This window comes from Vitis vinifera, chromosome 13 (assembly GCF_030704535.1).
Source record: "Vitis vinifera cultivar Pinot Noir 40024 chromosome 13, ASM3070453v1".
Taxonomy (NCBI): Eukaryota; Viridiplantae; Streptophyta; class Magnoliopsida; order Vitales; family Vitaceae; genus Vitis; species Vitis vinifera.
In genome coordinates, this window is record NC_081817.1 from 7,877,457 (window position 1) to 7,883,617 (window position 6,161).

The following is a 6,161-nucleotide window of genomic DNA, read 5'->3' on the forward strand; positions in this document are numbered from 1 at the left end:
CAAAACCGCCAGGTCGGACAACCACCAAAATTCTCCATCGCTAACTTTGCAAGTCAAAATTTAACGTTAATACACAATTTTACCCTTATTTTCTTTTTTATGTTTGATTTTACTATTAAAAATATAAAGAAAAATTAAATATAATTAAAATTAGTAAAAAATTTATATGTATTAAAATTATTTAATTTTTATGTATGAGAATTAAATAATTAAAATAAGATATAAAAATAATTTATTGATTTTAAATATATATTTTTACTTTTCTTTGCTTTTCTTCCTTTCTATTTTTTTTTTTTTACCTTTTTCCTCAAAACTTTTTAGGAACCAAACATAATCAAAGCGTTATTTGATTATAAAAATATTATAAATCTAAGAGTTATTTAATTAAAAAAATTAAAAATGCAAATTCATAAGAATAAACATGAAATACAACCTCCTTTGGATAAAACAATTTTTAATTCATATCTCACATCAAACACTTTTTATGAGAAAATTTTAAAAGGTAAAAAATCAAAACAAGGTTATTTATATAATATTCAATATATTAAAGTTGTTTTTTCCAACTATAGGTATTATTAGTTCATCGTTTTAATCAAATATTTCTAAATTTAACTAGGATTGTCAACTAAACATGTTAGAATGGGTTGATGTCTAATATGCAAATTAAGAAATAATAATCAACTATAAATATGTCTTGTCAACTTAGTAGGTTAGTGTCATAGGCACAAAATCTCTCATATAAATTTTTTGCGTCTATGCAACGCTTAGACACCCCTTTAAGACAACCTTCCAAAATCCACACGAGGTTAGAATAAGGAAACACACAAAACTCTCACGAGATGATAGAACACCAATCTCAACTTGTATTTCATTACTTCACTAAATAATGAAACAAGACTTGACCTTTAGCAAGACTCCCACAATAGCATTAGTGAGTTCATGCTCTCTAGATCTTTTCCTCTCCAAGAGGCTCTCCCATCTCCCTATTTATAAAGTGGCACCACCCACTCCTTATTAGACTAGGTTATGGCAGTAACCACTCCTACTTGGACTCTAAGTCCTACTCAAACTACAGTTATAATTTCAACAAGAATAAGACTCCTACTCATACTCATACTCAACTTGTAATCTCACTTCAAGTCTAACTCTACATGTTACTGCTAGGTATGCCTATATAATTAGCTCATGTGTGTACTAAACTATTTTCTTGGTTTGTACCTTTGAGTCACATCATGCTAAGGCAACTTACCCTTGCATTCATTCTATTATTGTTGCAACCTTGCATCTTGCCCAAGCCTTTTTCTTGGTGCATCAACATCTTGACATTGCGCCATGATTGTCAGATCATCTCAAATAAGTTGCCCATGGCTATGTGTTTTAGCAAGGGGTCACTACCCCCCTTATTGGTGTCTAAATCCCATGCTTTGCACCTTTGTGGTATTGTAATGGCAGCACGCCATACCTCATCTTCTCTTGGTACAACAATGAGTCATAGCATTGCACCCATGACTCCTCATTCGTGCACAAGGCATTACATCCTCATATGTAGCACCCCACATTGGTGTTGCAACCATGGCTCTTCAAGTCGCTCTGCATAAGACATTGTGTCCTTATGCCACTGTTGGGAGAGGAGTCTTAATCACGTGTCATGTGATTACGGCCGTAAGTTGTACACCACCACATGTCATAGAGCTCATGTATGGGTGCCAACAAGGCTTGCCCTCTTTGCCACGCCTATGCTACCTTGTCTCATTTTGAGACTTAACCATCCCCTTTAAAGATCATTTCAAGTTTTTTTAGAAGTTTATAGAAAAGACATCGTCTATACTTGAGGAGGAATAATGAATTTATTAAATAATTAGAAAATCCATAAATTCCCAAAAACCTTCTTGTTGCTTGTGTGTGTGTCCCATGCACATGGCTTATTGTGCACATGCGTGCCCTACTATGCCTACCTTATGTGAGCGGTTGTTGTGTGCATGGCTAGTGTGCACCCCTCATGTGCATAACCAATATGCGTAGCTTTGTGCATGTGCCCCGTGTGCATGACCTATCTGCAATTCGTCACACCCACTAAAGTGTTGCAACCTAATGCCACAAACCCTCCACCACCTTGCCTCTTTCCTCAAGGCTTCTCCCATGGGTACAAGGTGCTCACCCATGAGGCCCTTAGTGTCGCATGGTCTATGTCAAGGAGATAGCAATTAAGACAATTGATGGTTAATATGAAAATTAAGAAATTATTAACCTAAGTCAAATCTAACATGACTTCTAACCCAAAATAGCCAATCTAAGTCCAATATAAATTCATTTTTCAAAGCTTGGGTGAAGTTTGAGTTATTTAATTAGATTTTAGTTAGTAGACTCATTTGGTCAATTTGATAAGATTGTATGATGCAAAATCCACCAACAATGTTTGTTAAAAACTTTTTTCTAATATATTTATACTCAAGTTAGAAAGAAAAATGAAAAATATATATAATATAATTATAATTTGATATTTTTTAAATCTAAAAAAAAAAGTAAATAAAATGAATATTATTATAAAAGATTATATAAATTATAAATATTATAGAAATATAAAATTAGATTTTCGTTAAGCTCATGTTATTCGAACTTTGGTCCAAACTTAACCTAAATAAAACTTAGAAAAAACTTCATTTAAAATATTAAAAATGATCCTCCAAACTCATTCTAAGGTTTGATTGAGTTCAAATTAGGTCAAGTTAACCCATCTAAGTTGCATATCTAACTTGAATAGTCTATTTAGTAAGCTTTCTTAACATAGTTTTTTTAAAATAATTTAAAAGTCAATTTTGTATGTTTTAAGGATAAAATTTTCTTTGGAAACCAATACTTAAAAAAAAGCGCTAGTCTTATTCTCCATATTTCAAGTAATAAGACAAAAAAAAAGTGAAATATATCCTTAATTTGAATTTATTGTGTTTCCTCTATGCTAACAAAATTTTACAAAAAATAAAAAAGTGTAAAAATACTAAAATTTTGTTTTCATAAATTATCTTGTTTTGAGAAAAAACTTTCAAATACATATAAGTTCTTTTAGACTATAAAAATATTTTCCCCTTATTTTCATTTTGTTTTTTCTTGTCTTTTCTCTTTTCATATTCCCTTCCTTTTAGCTTCCAAAAAATAAAACTAAAACAATAAAATAAGAGGAAGATTACTCACTTGGGGAAGAAAAAGAAAATACAAGAAAAGAGAAATGTGAAGATTTTGGACAAGGGTAATGAGGTGAACAAAATGGTAGAACTTTTTATCATTTCACATTAAACTTTGAATTTAAGAAAATAAAGAAAGGAAGAAGAAAATTTTGAGTGGAGAAATTATTTAGTAATTTTGGCAAGTGAGAATATAATATAACTTTGGACTTGTAAAAATTCAATCCATTGCAAAATGCATAACTCGTGATCTTCTGCTTAATAGCTATATCTCGATCCTTGGTACACAAATGGTGGGGTTGTTTGGGAGGGAGGAGAATAGGGCTCTCTTTTCTCTTTGGATGGTGGAAAATGACTAATTTGAAACACTAACCCTTAATTTATAAGGTTCCCTAACTACAGATAAGTGACTTGGGCCCACATGAGCTTGGGTCATTTAATCTAGCCCAATCTAGAGATGTTATTCACTAACCTATGTGCAACCTTATGTAATTAACAATATGCCTTTATGCATAAAAGTGAACTAAGAGTCGATCAAACCCTGATAAACCCTGATAAACCATGTCATTAAGGTATATGAGCTCGAGTAGGAACCATTGGAACCCATAGGATAATATTAGTTTCCTTAGAATCCAATTTTGAAGTTAATTCAGCATTTCATTACAGAGAATCAACTACATTCCAATATTTTATATAAATGATAACAAGACACTAAGTGTTAGGGTCCATGACTTGTTATCCGTTGTGTACAATTTTCTCATGAACTAATGTCCATAGTCTAATCGAGGATTGAAATGTTGGAATATTTCATCAAAACATCGATGATATTTTGGATATCGAGAGGGGTTGACATAATAACTAGGGTCAATATCTTGGTCAATCAATTTTTCAAAAAAATTTCTCATTTTTTGTTGATTTATCAACAATATACTGAGATTACACCAATTTTTTGGTGTTAATAGTGATTTTTTTCGATGCCATGTTAGCACCTTTTCAATTTGAGATCAATAAAAAAAAAATTTAATTTTTTTTAGTCAAGCCATGAGGATCCCTAACCCAATCAACTGACATGGCCCACCTTGCCCATGTTGTTTCCATGGGCCTATAGGGGCCACATTCTTTTAAATAAACTTTTTTTTTTTCTTTCAAATTGTTGATGTGGGACAACTTTTTACTTACACTTTGAAAAAAAAAAAAAAAACAAATCACATAACCAAGCACTAAGCAAAGTTCAAACCTACGTACTCCAATTTGCTATGGATGTCAACAGTCATTGAACCACAACTTTATTATTGCTAAGTGTGTATATGAAAATATACATATATGCGTACATATCTTTTATATATTATAACATCTTTTACAAATTATAAATATCTTTTATAAATTATAAATACAAATATATTTGATATTTTATATTATAAATTAATTAAAATAAAATCATTATAAATGAGTTAAATTGTCTTATTATGTATTTTGTATATTAATTAAATATAGGACAAATATAATTTATAAATAAAGTTATTAATATTTTTAAATTTAAAAACTTATCTAAATATTAATGTTTCTTGTTATAAAAAAATTCAATGTGTGTTTTTGCTTATTTTATCATTTGTTGAAAATTTTTTCAACATTTTCACAAGTTTTAATCAATTTTTGTCTCATTGATATTTTCTAATATATACTTATATATTCATAAAATCAAGTTACTAATATATTCGTTGAAACCAATATTTTCAACCTTGAGTCTAGCAAGATGAAAGCTATCAGCCTCTCAAGACTACCTCTATTACCTTTGAGTTCCAGATTCTTTTATTCTGTGATCAACTAACATATCTTAACTCTCTTAGAGCTTATATCAAGTTCCACTTAAGGAATTGTCAAGACCATATTTTACATGAACACACTTCCTTAAGATCACCTAAGAGGACACTCTATCTTAATCCCATGAGATATTATGGTGCTTTAATTGAAAATACCTATTGCTACCAACTTTCATCAATAGTGACCCAATCCATAGGGAATATATTATTAAGATTGAGCCTTAAAAAGCATGACATGATATAATATATTGAGATTCATTTATAAACTTATTTATGTTTCTTGGTTTCCTATTATTATCTCATTTACATTAATATACCCGACTAGATCTCTTACATTGTATATGACTTGAGTGCATTATTATGAATTCCTTGTAAGTAGATAAGTTGTCTACAGTTAATTCATGGATTTAGGTAATCCAGTAGAGACTATAGTGTACTACATCCTAATTGGAGGGATGACTTGTCTTAATCATTGAGATAGGTTTCCTATGGTGAGTGCACTAGTGTATATGGTTACATATGAGACAAAACCTATGGTGAATCATGACGTAAGGTTATTGATTGTCATAATTCATCAAACTATTATACTGTATGGACTCTCAGCCTTGAAAGAATATTGAGGCTATGCCAAAGTTAACGAGAGACTTTGACTTCTAGGTGAGACACTAAGATGGTCACATATCTCTATGGATTGGGTCACTGTTGATGGAAGCTAATGACAACATGTATTATCAATAGAGGCACCATGATATCTTATGAGATTGAAATAGTTTGTCCCCTTGGGTGAGCTAAAGGATATGTGATTTAGAAGACTATGACCATAACATTTCCTTTAATGAACATTTGACTTATGCTCATTGGAGTTAGAGCATGTCAATTGATCACATAATAAGTATGATCTATAATTCAAGGATTGGAGAATTAATCTTGATAGGTGATAGCATTACCTTGTTAGATTACGACACCAGTTCATAGGGAGTTTGTATATAGTGGATAGTAGGTTACAAACTCGAGCTTCGTCTTGTTGTTATTTACATAAGGTACTGGAGTACAGTTTATTCATTGTAGCGGGATGTTGAATTAACTTCAAAATTGGATTCTAGGGAAGCTAGTACTCTTATGGTCCTATTAGTGCCCACTTTTAGCTCATTTACCATGATGA